At 41.1% G+C, this 16577-nt stretch overlaps 1 protein-coding gene across 1 annotated transcript in view; it reads right to left on the reverse strand.

The window, feature by feature from the left end:
• Positions 1 to 16577, reverse strand: part of ctnnd2a (catenin (cadherin-associated protein), delta 2a) — a 1670075-nt gene that overhangs the window by 728621 nt on the left and 924877 nt on the right. The window lies entirely within an intron of this gene.

Here is a 16577-nt window from a genome sequence, read left to right on the forward strand (position 1 = left end):
CAGATCTGCTCACTCTCTGTGGGTCTTCTGGTACTCTGGTTCCCTTCCACATGGTGTGTTGGGTAAGTTGTCCCATCTGTATTATTCTTTTATTTATCTAAATATCTCTCTATTATAATAAAAAAAAATCCTTGAATGACACAAGAATTTTTAACCTGGGACGAGATGTGACTTTTTCAGAGAGATACTTTCACATCCCACGAGACGAGACTTTGTGCCAAGAGATTTAACCAGGCCCAGGGCCGGAAAAAAAGACAAAAAGTAGATGACAAAGTAGAACAGCATAAAGAGGCTCAAAAATGTTGGCGCGATACACATGCAGAGCAGGTTAGAGATAATGGAAGTACTAAAATTCGAAACTCTCAAAAAAAATGATAGTAAAGATCGCATTAGCGCAAACAAATGGAAATTATTACTCAGTGAAATAACGGAATAGCGAAAAGAGATTGAATATATTGTTTGGATTTAAACTTTAAGTCGGAGACTTGTAGATCGTCTAATTCATGTTGCCATCAGGGAAAAGTAGTGTTTCTTCCCAATGAAGAGGCGTATGCGCGAGAATTAAAAAATTTGTTGTTTGGTGAAAGTGAAATCCACATACGCAAGCAGCAGAGATGCGAAGTGGCTGGCGAGTAGCACAGGCTGGGGGGGTTGACGAGCGAAGCGAGCAGGGGACGAAGCCCCCTAGTTTTTACTATTATTAAAGTTTTACTCTGCTGACCTAGCTCTCTTTCTCATGGATGGGGGTCGATTTGTTTCGTACCTAGTTTTGTTAAACTTGACTTGCTTGTATGGAATGTTATTTGAATTTAATAAAATCTATATATATAAAATCCCTATGTGCGTCCAGGTGTCCGTGTGTGGGTGTCTTCTGGTGAAGTGCGCATGCGCGGGGCACGGTGCGATGCGCGATATTACTGTCAGAGAAAGTTAGAGGCGTTTTACGGAAATACAAACCAGTATTACTGCGAGAGGAAATTAAAGGTACACAATACAGTGACGCATATTACAGCCACATACAAGCCAGTATTACTGCCAGAGGAGATTAAAGGCATATTACTGACGCGCACGCCTGTATTACCGCCAGAGAAAATTAAAGGTATATTACGGACGTATGGACGTACAAGCCAGCGGACGTACAAGACGGTATTCTTCAATAAGGGCGCGCACAAAAAGGCGAGCCTCAAAAGGACGACCTCAATTGGGCACAGCGAATAAAGGCGCGCGTAAATAAAGATCTGCACCTGTTGCTCTTCACATATTCCAGAGCCATTTCAACTAAATTATCTACGCGCCCTTATTGCATAGAGCCGTACAAGACAGTATTACTGTCACAGAAAATTAAAGACACACAATACACAGCGGCAGCCCACGAAGAACGGTCAGCTCAGCAAGTAAACATCAACAAAAGAAAGAAAAATACGACCAACAAAAAGAATGAGGTCAAAGTCCCTTGCCATTTAATATAGACTGTTCCTACTAATGTTTATGCACTACTGTTCTAGCGCCCGTTATTGTAACAGGCTAAATGACTAGTTAATAATAATTGTCCCAACTGTAGGCACCAAAAGTTTGACTTCAGTATCAATACCAGACTTTGGACCTCAGTACCTGTTCCCAAATAGCACCTAATCAAATAATAAATTCAACAACATTCCATACAAGCAAGTCAAATTTTACAAGACTAGGTTCAAGTCAAGTCAACCCGCACCCATGAGAAAGAGAGCTAGGCCAACATATTGAAGCTTTAATAGTAGAAAAAATAAGTAAGTAAATAAATAGAATAAAAAGGGGAAAATAATCTGCTTCCTCAATTTAAATGTTTAGTGTAAAATGTTATTAATTAGATCCTGCTAGGTTTTAAAAAAAGTTTTGCACGAATCCTCTAAGTAAGTATTTAATTTTTTCCAATTTCAAGTAAGTATAAGTGTCTATGTACCGTATATACTCGCATTTAAGTTCTCCAGCGGATAAGTCAGGGCTTGATTTTACCGTACAATTTCTGGTATTTTATAATGTCGGTCGTATAAATCAAATGCAAAAAACTCACACTATTGGTCGAAGAGATTCTGATATGCTAACGCCCACCTCAGAGAGTAACCACGGAGCACATGGCCTTTTTTTTTTTATGTGTTGTGCCTACGTGACCACACAGTGATACCCGAACTATTCTGAAGCGACGTTTGCACTGTTTTGTGTTTTTGTATCTCACACCCTCATACACCTTTATCATAAGAGCATCCTTTATCTACGATGGAGTGTTCGATCAGAAGAAAATATGAAGCTGGTTTAAAATTAAAAGTCGTCGAAGTGGCGAAAGAAATTGGTAACTGCGCTGCTGCAAAAAAATTCGATGCATCTGAGAAACTGACGTGAGATTGGAGGAAGCAAGAAGATGTAAAAAAAAAAAATTAAGTGTCGCATTTTTGAACGGGCGTATAAGTCAGGGTCTGATTTTATAATTGATTTTTCAGGTTTCAAGACCCGACTTATACGCTAGTATATACGGTATGTCTTTTCTATTGTTCCATGTTGGTGGAAAGAAACCATGCCATACTCATCATCATCATCATGCCATACCCATCATTAAAACATCATAAATGAATTGTTATTCAGAAGCAAAGAATACAGGCGACACAACTTTAACTTGTTTGACATCTAAAAACAACTAATAAGCAAAACCATAAAAGAAATGGGAAGAATGTTTAAGTGGCTTTGAACTGTAAACCATACTCAAGGACGTAGCAAGCCCACCGTAGCTAAGTATATGAGATGGCAAGAAAATTTGAGAAACATCATGTCCATCTGTTTTCTCCTTAGATCTGAGATTATTGATGCAAAGGAAGATTTTTGACTCCAGTTCTCTCTGTCTATCTACATAACAATATCCCCAGCAGCCTTTGAACCTGGGTTTGCAATGAAACCATGCAATTTAATGCCAACCTTGATTGCAAATAGAATTATTTGAAGAAGTTCTTTTTCACCCCATTGTTAAAAGGGGAATTTCATCTCGAACCTCAACCCTTCTTCTATTTCTTGACTCTTCTTTTATACCACAAGTGTTCTAGATTTCTTTCATAATCCAAAAACATGTATGTTACATTAAGTCTTGACTTGGTTTGTTGTTACGTTGGAAGCAATGCTCCTGGGATATTTTCTGGCCCACACGTTCAATAAAAACAAATCAATAAAATGAATGCCTAGTCTGTGGGGTCCAGCAGTCCTCAAGCTGTGCTGGTCTCTGTAATCTACATATATATAAAATGATAAGGGTTGTCTGTCTGTCACACAAAAACTCACAAACCACTGGGCCTCGACCCTCAATCTTGATCTTAACCGAGAGCCTAGGATGTGACACGCATAACACAACCCCAGAACTGGAGGTGTGGGCCACCTTGCCCATGCAATTAGCGTTTGTGTCCTTCTATCGATAAGTGGAGGCATGGGCATGCACTGTTCCTGATAGGAAAACAACTGCTGCATGTGCATGCGGTGTTGACAGTGACGTATATTGTACAGGCCGACTGATAGCCAAAAGTCACGCACTGTGATCACAAATCAAGCTGCACATACCAAAGCAAGGGGTCAACCACATGACACGAGCATCATTAACACAAGTCATTCACTCCGAGTGCAACACATGGTGAGAACTGGAGGCTTCCTCCCTCATGTTATTCCAAGTAGCAAGTTATAAGCATGTGGCATGTCCACCAGGGAAAAGATCGTGAACAACATCAACTCGCACTAAAGGACATTGCAGCCGCCTTGTGGAGTGACCTGGGGTTGTAGGTTTCATAAGAGGCACCGCAGGCCCGAGTGTTTCTAGTACTCCATAATTCTTTCAACACAGAAGAGCGACTAGGCTGATTCCAGAACTGTCAAGTATGAGTTATAAAGTAAAATGAAAGGAGTTGAAACTTTTTAGTTTACGCAAACAGAGACTAAAAAGTGACATGACTGAAGTTTTCAAATTTTGAAAGGAATTCACACAGTGGATCCTGGCAGTTGCTTTAAAATGAGCTCAACATGAACATGAAGGCACAGATGGAAACTTGATAAGGGTAAATTTTGAAACAAAATTTTCACACAAGTAAAGAACTATAGACACATGGAATGAATTATCAAGTATTGTGGTGAAGAGTAGGAGACTTTAGGGGCCTTCAGATTTCAACTTGATTCTGGTTTGAGGTGACAAGGATGGACAGGCTTGTTGGGTTCAATAGCCTGCACTCAATCACAGTCGTTCAAATATTCAAAAATCAAATGTAGGCTTTCTTTTGATCATTGAGCTTATGTTTATAAAATGAAACGACTCTTCATACAGCCACAAATTTTTTATAGCAGCGTTCACAGCAATGGCTATAACAATGTGCGTAGTTAAGACATTTACATTAAAACCTTGATTGCCCCTTGAACACTGAGCTAGATAAGTAAGCTAAAATGGATGCACCAAAGTAAAGTCAAGTCAAGTCGGGGAGCATGCACTGGTACAGCTTGTTGCTGCACCCACCACATGACGAAACAGCTCGGGATCTCGGTTGGCAACCCTCCAGGAAAACATGTGGTCCAGTCCCACCCTCCGGAAATGATCCTCTATCTGCCGCAGCCAGGTGTTACGTGGGCGACCCCTTGGCCTGGTCCAGTCATTTGGGTCCTCAACAATGAGGATTCTGCGAGCCGGATCACCCTCTGGGAATCGTGCCACATGGCCGTAGTGCCGTAACTGACACTCCCTCACAATGCAGGTAATGTGCCTCATTCAGAACTCCATGAGCAACCGCTCATTCGATACAAAGTCAAAACAATGGTACCCAAGGATTTTCCGGAGCGACAGTACAGAAGGAGTCCATTCTTCGTCTTCAATGCACCAAAGGACAAAGGAAAAGTAGGACACAAAGTGAGATAACTATAACACACACATTCAGGTTTAAAATGAAAAGAAACGTGTCTTCAGCCAGGGGTTTGATGGACTGGCCCAGTCTGGTAAAACAAATCAGGATTTTTTTTTTACACTGAGTTACAGTGTCCATGGAAATTATTAGGGAATGAATGGCAACATAAAAAGAATTGTATATTTAATTCATATGGGTGCTGTGATTTCACAGATTTTTCACTGAACAGAAAAGATGTATAAAACAGTTTATATGTATAAAACACATCTGTGTTTCCTAATTCAGAAACTATGCATGGCAAGGCAAAGCACCTGAACCCGTCAAAGTCAATCTGTATCTTGTACTGGCCTAAGGACCAAATGCTTCAGAAGGGTGACTAATTGGCTGAGTACTGCACTGGGAACAGAAAGGTGAGCCAGCGAATTTTGCTTAAGGCAATGTGCCACTGAGGGCTGTCAGGCAGGTCATCTGTGTCTTCTGCCAGCGGAGTGCAAAGCCCACCCACAGAGGATGAGAAATGGATTTTGACTCGCCATAATCTGTCCTCGTGTGGTTATAGACAGGCTGAGATTTGAATGAAGCGAGACCTGCTCAGATAGGCATTTTCAATATGAAGAATGAACTGAAAGCATATCATCATGAAGTGGGGGGGTAAAAAAAAAAAAAAAAACAAGGCAAGTGAGTACTTAGTGACAAATCTCACACACTGGTGTCATGGCATCATGGCTGATTAATAGGTGGCAATTTTCATGAAGAATTCAATCAAGATGCAAAAAGGCATTCTGCTCTGTGCTGCTGAAAAATTGACATGTCGGCCATTCCTTGCTGAATGTGACTGACATTCTACGAGTCAGCTTGGGGGCTCAGACTGGCATACAGTAAACTGCTAGGCTGACCTGAAATTCTGAAAGCTGTAGAACTTTAGCAGTTACGCTCCCATACAGCTTCTACAGAAGACAAAGCCAGAAAATTTGAATGAAATATTCCAGTCCTCCATGCGGTATGGATTATCAATAGACATATAATGTGTTTAGAGATAAAAATGTATTGTCTATTATTAGCAAATGCACCAAATCTAGGCAAAAAAAAGAGACATGGGGTTACGACCACGTGCTGATACAGCGCATTGCTGCACCCACCACATGACAAACCACCTCAGGATCCAAGATTAGGACCCGAGTGCAGCCATGCAATGGGTGACACCTCAGCACCACACTAGTTCAGATGGAATGAAACCAGGGTCAGGTTTTTTATGGGGACTGGAGTGCCAATCCTGCCACCAACCCCCAAGTTTTCTCCTGCAGGTTGGAGGGCCTACATGCAGGGCTGGATGCCGATTAACGTCATACCCAGGATTGAGCAATTGCAGGTTAATGGCCTTGCTCAAGGGCCCAACAGAGTACAGTCACTTCTGGTGTTTACGGGATTTGAACTGGCAACCTGTCGATTGCCAGTGCAGATCTCTAGCCTCAGAGCCACCACCACTCTGCCCAAAAAAGCTAAACAAAAAAACTGATAGCTTGTATATAAGGTGCCTAACGAGCTTCTTCCTAATAAGGCCCTGGAAAGGTCCATGCACCCCAGGGTGGCCCTGCTCTATTGGCCTGAGGGAGAAACTGTCCCAAAATACTCTCTCCCCTGGTCCTTCCACACTCTGGGCATCCCAGCCAGGCAAGAGTTCCTGCCGCCTGCTAAAAGAGACACCACACATCTCAAGGATAACTTCACGAAATTGTATTGAAAACATCAATAATGACATAACATAATAAATCAATAAAATAAAATTAATGATTTTACTACATAAGTGATAAATACAGAAGGGCTGGAGTCAGAAAAGCACTTTGAGCTACATCATTTGTATGAAAACGTGCTATAGAAATAAATGTGTTGTTGTTGTTCTCTGAATTTTTTACAGCGCTACTCTGTCCTTTTGTAGCTTGGAGACCAAAACTGCACACAGTACTCCAGATGAGGCCTCAACAGTGTGTTATACAGCTTCACCTCCTTGGACTTGAACTCTGCATATCAGGACGCTATATGACCTGACATTCTGTTAGCCTTCTCGATGTCTTCTGAACACTGTTGATAAGTTGATAGTGTCAAGTCCGATGCAACTCCTAAATCCTTCTCATAAGGTGTTCTTTCAGTTTTCAGACCTTCCATTATGTGCTCAAACCCAGCACTTCTTACATGTAATACTTTTCAGTTACTGACATTAAATGTCATCTGCCACACATCTGCCAAAGCTGTGCAATGCTGTGCAAGTACCTCTGTAATGATTAAGTGGATGATGTTGTGGATGATGTTGGCCAGTCCACCTAGCTTGGTATCATCTACCAATTCAACCAGCTTATGACTATTCCTATCCAAATCATTTGTAGAAATTAAAAATAGCAGCAGCCCTAGCTCTGACCCCTGTGGATCACCACTCTTAACGTCAGCCAATTCTGAGAAGGTTCCTCACACCGTAACCCTCTGCTTCCTGTATTTGAGACAGTTTTGCACACACAATATTCTGAACGCACACTTTTTAAATTTGATCTTCAACCTCTCATATGGCACCTTATCAAATGCTTTCTGAATGTCATGATAAATAATACCAAAACCTGTAACTTTTGGAGGGCCTGATTGCTCCAGAACACAAGATATGACCTATTCGCCCCAGTCGAACCCTTAAAAGACAAGCTGTCACCTTGGAGCTGCTTTACCCCTAACACTATTAGAACAAATTTCCATACGAGTGCAGTAAGTACTGTGAGTTTGTCATGAAATATATTGAATAACTAAGAAAAATGGGAAAATCTTAACCATTCTCCGAAAGAGGGTTTTGTAGCCAGTCAGTGCTGCTCATAAACATTGACAGGGAAGCTCTGGAGTGATCTTCATGGTCATCAAGCCTTCTGGGACCCTGTTTACCAGATTGATTTCTGAAAGATTACTCAATGGAGAAAAATACACAGTGAATGTAGAGTTGGCGATCTTCTGAGAGCAGAACACATATGGATAAGCAGTTAGGCTCTGCATTCATAGCACACATACTTTGTTTTAATCTTAGCAGGTGCCGTAGCAATGAGTCAGGGTTACCACAAGCACCCTGGCATCTGGCGTCACGCCTCTCACAGCTATTTTCATGTTTCTAGGTGCTATGCTAGTGGCTACCATACGTTTCCTCAAGGGTGGCGATTCAGTCTAAACAAAGATGATACAACGCTTACAGAACTTGGAAAATCAACATAACATTTGTTAATGAAATGCCACAGCACAAAATGTTTGCACATATGGCTAATCTATTTATTCTGAGCCTGTGACCATTTAATTTCCTCACTGACATATTTTAGGCACATCAGTGCTTGAAATCCCATAATGTGCGAGCCACTTTACTTCAAAGGCAAAAAAAAAAGTTTTTAACACTGAGGTTTAAATGTGTAGTGTGACAGTGAAGTGGTGCAGTCGGGCATGGATGAAGTTTACACATTTTTGACTCTGTCCCCAACTCCCCTTGGCTTTTGCTTCGAGTTCTTTTGCTCACTTGCGTGTCTCAAGACCATGCACGTGAAGTGAATTGGTAGCTCTTGTGAATGGATTTTGCAATAAAATAGTGTTTGGAACAGAGTTCACTACTTCTTTCTGTAGGGATAGCTTCAGACATCCAGGAACACGGAAACAGAAAATCAGGTTCTGAAAATCGTTAAATTCAGTGCCTACAAAAAGCATTCACCCCTGCGGAAGTTTTCACATTTTATTGTTGTAGAATAGTGAATCACACAGGATTTAATTAGGTCTTTTTGGCAATAATCGACAGAAAAAGACTGTTTAATGTCAAAGTGAAAAGAGATCTCTGCAAAGGGATATAAAGCAATTACATATTGTGGAAGACGGCCGGGATGCCCCTGCGATGGAAGGATAGGGAAAGGCAGCTATTTGTCGACACTGCCTCCCCCAAAAATGCTCGATGGCAGCTCCCCTGGAGTGTAGGGGTGCCCCAGATTCTCGAAGGGCATCCTTGGACTTGGAGTTTGGTTGCTCAGTCCTGCTGGGTACCATACGTGCCGCCAGAGGAAGCTGCGAAAGGACCTGGGGAGTCATGCTTCCCTTGCAGCCCAGAAGTACTAGGAAGTCATGAGGGCAGAAGCCCCGAAGTGCTTCCAGGCTGATTAAAGAATTGGGATTCTCCATCTGACCCGGAAGTACCGGTAGGTCATGTGGGAGGAAGAACAGAAGCACTTCTGGGTCAAGGACTATTTAAAGGACTGCTGAAGACCCAGCAAACAAGTCAGAGTCGGGAGGAGTGTGACAGAGCTTGATGGGAGGTGTGGAGGAGAGAAGAATTGTGTTTTGGTATTAATTTAATTGTGTTTATTGTGGCTGTGGTGCTTTGAAGGCACTGTGCAAGAAGACATAATTAAAGAATACTTCTTGGTGCCTTTACATGGTGTCCAGAGCATTTGTCTGTTGGGGTTAATGGGGTAACAGTGACCCCCTAGCATTTACAATGTATAAAACAAAATAATTTATCAGTAAAAGTATTGACCCTTTAATATGACACACCTAAATCATTACTGGTGAATGTGTTCAATAAAGATCACTCATCTGGGTTTGCAAATGACTGTAGTATAAATGCACCAGGATGTGGATGGTCCAACTTGTGGTGAGTCAGTGTGGTGGTCTAACCTACACAATGAAGGCAATGGAACACTCTATGCAACTCCATGAAAAGGTGATTGAAAAGCACAAGTCTGACGATGGACACAAGAAAATATCCAAGTCGGTGAATATCCCTTGGAGTCCAGTTAAAATAGAATTAAGAAATGGAAAAAGTATGGCACAGCAGTAAATCTGCCTAGAGCAGGCCCTCTGCAAAAACTGAGTGATTGTGCAAGAAGAAGAATTGTGAGGGAGGCCACCAAGAGACCAATGAGAACTCTGAAGGAGTTACAAGCTACACTGGATTAAATTGGAGAGACGGTGGAGATGACTGTTGCCAGGGTGCTTCACCAGTTACGACTTAATGGGAGAGTGGCAAAGAGAAAGCCACTGTTACAAAATGCACATGATATCTCAGGTAAGAGTTTGCCAGAAGATACACGGGTGACTCTGAAGTAAGCAGAAAGAAGGTTCTATTGTTAGAGGAGACTAAAGTTTTGTGTTTTTGCTATCAGAGTAAATACCATGTTTGAACACTGCGCATTATCAAAAACACAACATCCCTACCATGAAGCAGGCTGGTGGCAGCATCATGTCTTGTTGGTACTCCTATGTAGCAGGCCCAGGAAGGATTGTGAGGGCCAAATGAATGCAGCAAAATACCGTGACATTTTGGAAGAAACCTGCACTTTGGGAGAAGATTTGTCTTTCAGCAAGACGACGATCTCAAGCATGAGGTCACAGCTACACAGTAATGGCGTAAAAACAACAATGTTAATGCCTTGGAGTGACCACACCTGAGTCCAGACCTCAAGCTAAATGCTGGACTTGACAAGGAGCTGTTCACTCGCAATCCCCATGACATCTGACAGAGCTTGAGCAGTTTTACCAAGAAGAGTGAGGATAAAATTACAGAGTCCAGATGTGCAAACCTTAAAGAGACGGAGGAAGACCCATAGCTGTCAAAGCTGTCAAAGGTACAACTTCTACTAAATGCTGACTTCAAGGGAGTGAATACTTAATCAATTACTTTGTGTTTTATATTTGTAATTAATTTGGATCACTTTGCAGAGATCTGTTTTCATTTTGACATTAAGGGTTTTACTTCTATTAACCGATGTCAAAACACAAGTTAAATCCACTGTGACTCAATGCTGTATAATAATAAAAATGTGAAAATTTCCAAGAGGGTGAATATATTTTATAGGCACTATTGAAATTTTGTTTTTAATCTTCATTTTTGCTTATGGCCATTGAGCACCATTTCAAAGTAATTAAACAGACATCAAAAAATGATGGAAAAGCATAACAGTAGGACTGGACAAGACTTGCAACAAAATGACAAGAGTGAAAGGTCCAAACTGAATTCACGATTACAGACTGCAAATGCAGTAGGCTTTGATTTGAACCTAAGGAGCATCAAAAGGATTGTGGGCCCAGACAGGCTGTTATCAGTATTAAGTGTGGATAAACAGGCATTTCATTTACAGCTAGCATTTCTTCATGGGTAAATAAACTTGTAGACTTTCAACTACTGAAAAATGCATTTTTAGATTATTCCAAAACCTTAGAATCAAAGCTTCATTTATTCATTTGCTTTCCAAAGTCACTTATTTAAAGAGAAGACACAGACAGTTCAAGCTCTACGTGTCAATACTCGGTGCAAGGCTGAAACCAATCCCGAATGTAAGAGCAAAAATCACTAAATCCACTTATGCATGCACTGTACGTACAGTTATTAATCCAGATTAGAGATGCTAACATCCATTCATCCATACTGCATAGCTATACTGTCTGTTACAAAATTAGTAGAAGCTAACTTCTGGCTCAACAACTTTGTACACAAGGTAGGGACCAGCCTGGATGAGAAAATGGTTCAGCCAAATGCTCAGCCAAGGTAGAAGCACAAACAAATCTAATACGACTATCCCATTGTATTTGTATCCAATATTTCATTTACAAGACTCTCAAGAGCCCTGTCTTACCATGTCAATGCCACGTGCAAATCAGGAACCAACTTAGAATAGTACACTGAGCGGTCCTAGGACATGCTACTGTCAACAGTCACGGGACACACTCACGCAAATATCCAGTCCTGAATATACCGAGTGAAATTAGAAAGCAAAATCAAACTAATGTCTTTCTATCCCAATTTTTTTTGTTTTTTAACATTTTGTTGAATTTATTAAAATCAAATAACATTCCATATAAGCAAGTCAGTCAGTTATTTTCCAACCCGCTATATCCTAACACAGGGTCTGCTGGAGCCAATCCCAGCCAACACAGGGCGCATGGCAGGAACAAATCCCGGGAAGGGCGCCAGCCCACCACAGTACAAGCAAGTCAAATTTTACAAAACTAGGTTAGAATCAAATCTACCACCACACATTTTCTATCTTCTACCTATCTCTTTCTATCCCAGTTCTGTGCCTACTTATTCCATTACAGGATGCCGAAAGATTAGGTACAATGCAAGGCCAGACCATCACAGAGAGCAGTCTCACTTACAGATGTCAAGCCAGTTTAGAAACTCCAATCAACGTAACATCTATCTATTTTATGTTCATTACACACTTTCTCTATAACAAGTGTAATATTTTGTAGTCAAAAACATGGCGAGTGGTGTTTTAGCCCTTATAATATGCTAAACAAAGAAGGCTAGGACCTTCACTGGCCAGAGAAGAAGAGGCTCACCCCAAGCCAGCCAGTCCCCCAAATGCTATCTGCTGGCTTCGGCCAAGACAGGCCTAAAATGGGAAACTAGTATAAAAAAAGTTCAGAATGCAAAGAGAGAGGGTGTCTGTAAACCTCTGGGTTGTGAGGAGAAGAGCAACAAAGAATCTTTATAAAAATGAAGATTTATTAATAAAATTGAAAAGCATGACAACATACTAAAAAAGGGCAAAAACAGTTTGTCTAAAAAGGTAATCCAAAACAAACAGGTTCCAATACACGATCCAATCCAGAAAGTTGAGCAAAAAAATCACAATAACCAGAAAATTCTCAGAAAAGAAACAACACTCAAACATCCAGTGCTGAGTTTTCTCTCTGACTCAGATATAAAGGCAGAAGAAGGGCCCAGCAGAAGTGAAATTATTTTTGCCTCCTTAAACTTGCGTCAGAAGGATGTGTGTGGTGTAACCTTTATACCATCACTAATGATTGATGTGAATTATCACATGGTGAAATGTACTTTATATACTCGCATTTAAGTTCTCCCACAGATAAGTGGGGGCTTGATTTTACCGTACTTTTCCGGAATTTTATAATGTCGGTCATATAAGTTGAATGTGGAAAACCCATGCTATTGGTCCAAGAGATTATGATATGCTAACGCCCACCTAAGAGATTAACCACAGAGCACACTGCCTTTTTTTCTATGTATTGTGCCTACGTGACCACACGGTAATTAATACCCAAACTATTCTGAAGCGACATTTGCACTGATTTGTGTTTTTTTGTATCTCACACACTCATACACCTTTGTCGTAAGAGCATCCCTTATCTACAATATCTAGAAAATATGAAGCTGGTTTTAAATTAAAAGTCGTTGAAGTGGCTAAAGAAATTGGTAACTGCGCTGGTGCAACAAAATACGATGTGTCTGAGTGTCGTGTTTTTGAACAGGCATATAAGTCGGGGTCTGATTTTATAATCGATTTTTCGGGTTTCAAGACACGACTTATACGTGAGTATATATGGTACTTCTGTTCCTCCTGGGGCTAATATTTATTTTGTTTGTGAGGAATTACGTTTTTTCTTATGAAGTATTCTTCTGGTTGGGTTTTGTAATTTTACTGGTCTCTTATATTTTGCCTGAAGAAGGGGCCTGAGTTGCCTCAAAAGCTTGCATATTGTAATCTTTTTAGCTAGCCAATAAAAGGTGTTATTTTGGTTGACTTTTTGTTGCATTCATAATGGATAAAACGGTACAACACTTCTACTGGTCTGTTTGATATTATTACTACTATGTTGCTATTTTCCGTTTTCATTGCTGACACCTCTCCACGTTGCAGGGTATAGAGCGTAACAATTTCATCATTAGCACTACCAGTTTGACACAGCTCCCAGTACCTGTGATTAGGCCGAATTCTTTAAAAAACTAAAGACCAAATCTTGCTTCAGTTCTTATTTTTTCTGGTATTTTTGAAACACAGAGAGAGAGGGAGAGAGAGATTAGGAGCACACGCTGATACAGCACACTGCCACACCCACATGACAAGCCAACTCAGGAACCCAGATTAGGACTCAAGTGCAGCCATGTGGCGGGTGACACCTCAGCACCACACTAGTTCAGATGGAATGGAACAGTGCAAGGTTTTTAATGGTGGCTGGAGTCCCAGTTCTGCCACCAACCCCCAGGTTTTTCCCTGCAGGTTGGAGAACCTGCTTGTGTACGGCTGGATGCAAATTAACGTCATACCCAGGACGGAGCAACTGCAGGTTAAGGGTCTTGCTCAAGGGCCTAATGAAGTGGAGTTACTTTTGGCGTTTACGGGATTCAAACTGGCAACCTTCCGATTACCAGTGTAAATCCCTAGCCTCAGAGCCATCACTCTGCCACTGAAACACTGTGTGCCCTTTTTGACAATGAGTTTATTTTGCATGTTGGCTGAAATCGATTGGTTTTTATAGTCTTTCTAGTTACAGTCCTCCTTACATCCATGACTTGGATTCATTTCCCAGTCCTGTTTCCTTCTCTCTTTTGCTCACTGTCAGCTTTAAATCAGTACAATGACAACGTCATCAGCAAGCACGCATCAGAGAATTCTGGGAAATCACCAAGGAAACGTTTGATACAAAACCCTAAAGTGGCTATGCATTACGAAAAAAAGTAGAATGGTATCACAGGAGACACAAGTAAATTTACAGCTTTTTAATCCATCCATCCATCCATTTTCCAACCCGCTGAATCCGAACACAGGGTCACGGGGGTCTGCTGGAGCCAATCCCAGCCAACACAGGGCACAAGGCAGGAACCAATCCTGGGCAGGGTGCCAACCCACTGCAGGACACACACAAACACACCCACACACCAAGCACACACTAGGGCCAATTTAGAATCGCCAATCCACCTAACCTGCATGTCTTTGGACTGTGGGAGGAAACCCACGCAGACACGGGGAGAACATGCAAACTCCACACAGGGAGGACCCGGGAAGCGAACCCAGGTCCCCAGATCTCTCAACTGCGAGGCAGCAGCGCTACCCACTGCGCCACCGTGCCGCCCACAGCTTTTTAAGGACATGTTTAATTCCTTTTTTGGTGTCAAATTTGAATTTTCTGAGTATAAAAATGAAACAGATCACCAAAATACACACAGAGACAAGTACAATAAATATTTTTTTTTTTTTGTTTAATTTACTGGTCGTAGCAGACAGCAGTCATCCTCTCCGAGAACTCGATCAGCCCAGCAGTCGTTCAAGCTGCTAACTACAAAGGGGTGTCTTGCAGAGCAGAAAGCCCTCAATCTGCCCCTTCATTACACAGAGTCTAACCTGGCATCTCTGAGGCAGGAACCAGCCCAGAAGGAGCTGCCACTCATTACACAGCTAAACCCAAACCAATTAACTGTTCTTATTTTTCTGTCCATTTTTCATACATACAAAATATATTCAAATATTTCTCACATCATCCAAATTGAGAAGTGAACGAAAGCAGATGCCAGCCAGCTATCCTGGAAACAAAAGTGTAGATTTTCAGTTCTGACTGATATTTATTTTTGGAAGCGATCATCATTTGCCTATAGAATGAGAAAAATGAAGAGTTGTTTGTTTGCCGCAGGTGTTGCCTTAATGTGGATTTAAAGAAAGAAAAGCAGCGTTAAAGAGTTTCAGAACTGTCAACCAACATAATGGCAATAGTCATCCAATTCTGAGGTTGAAGAATATAAATGATAATCAAGGATTAACTGGAAATGAGACTTGTGTGAAATATTGAATTTCTTATTTTTATGTTTGGAATGATCAATATGACAAAAAAAAAAGAAATAGTCTGCCATTGTCAGCCAGATGCTCCGTGTTATTATGAGCCTAAAAGGTCATTCACCACCCTGAGCCAAGTGGCAGCTGCTAAATCAGTCCAATAGTTTTCATTGATTTTTCCCTGTGGAATAGCCGAAGATTCATATTGTGGGCCCGTCTCTGTTTACACTAACGGTGACGGATTGCCCGAGAAAACAAAACGGCACATGTTAATAGGAGTCTGGATTTTAACACGAATTTCCATTAATCACTCATTCTTTACTGAACAAAATAGGAACAGTGTGATCACAAACAAATAGGAAAAGAAGAATCAAGAACATGGCCTCTGAGTACTATGATGGAGTCATTTGTACAAAAAAAAGACATCTTCCTGAACGAGAAATAATATCCTCCAATTTTCCAACTCGTTTACAGTGATATCGCATCCTTTTGGAGTCCAATGCAATGTGCCCCCATTTTATATAATCCACGGAGAACAAAAATAAATACAAAAAGAAGCCTACTATATCCACACCAATAAATGAATAAATATGAGAGTGAGGAAGGATGTTGTGTAATACGACATTGTTAATGGCAGGTAGATGAATCTCTATACTTCCAGGTCACTGCTAAGTAGAAATCACTGACAAGGGCATTTCCATGGCAGAGCGCCAGTCCCTCAGGGAGCTTTGGGCTGCACTTTGTCTCTCTCATTTTATTCCACAATAGGGATCTTCCTTTTGTATTTAGTGCACAATGGTATTTTATCTGCTATAAAACATAATAATGATGAGCAGAATGGCACTATAAAAAAGGGAAATCAAAAATTCAAAAGTAGCACTATTAAAACTGAAAGGAAATGTACATTGGGTTAAATTATTTCAGGGCAGAGGACTGGCATGTCGCATACTGCAGAAAATATATAAGTTTTAGTCAAGCTGAAATCATGAAATGAACATGCAAGTGCTGGCAGTTTGGTGGCACATGGTTTAGCTCTGCTGTGCCTCCCAGGACTCTGAGCCTCCACGTTTATCGAAGTCGATGCATGTGACATTACTGGTCTGTTCTATTTTACTGC

This window comes from Erpetoichthys calabaricus, chromosome 6, assembly GCF_900747795.2.
Source record: "Erpetoichthys calabaricus chromosome 6, fErpCal1.3, whole genome shotgun sequence".
Taxonomy (NCBI): Eukaryota; Metazoa; Chordata; class Cladistia; order Polypteriformes; family Polypteridae; genus Erpetoichthys; species Erpetoichthys calabaricus.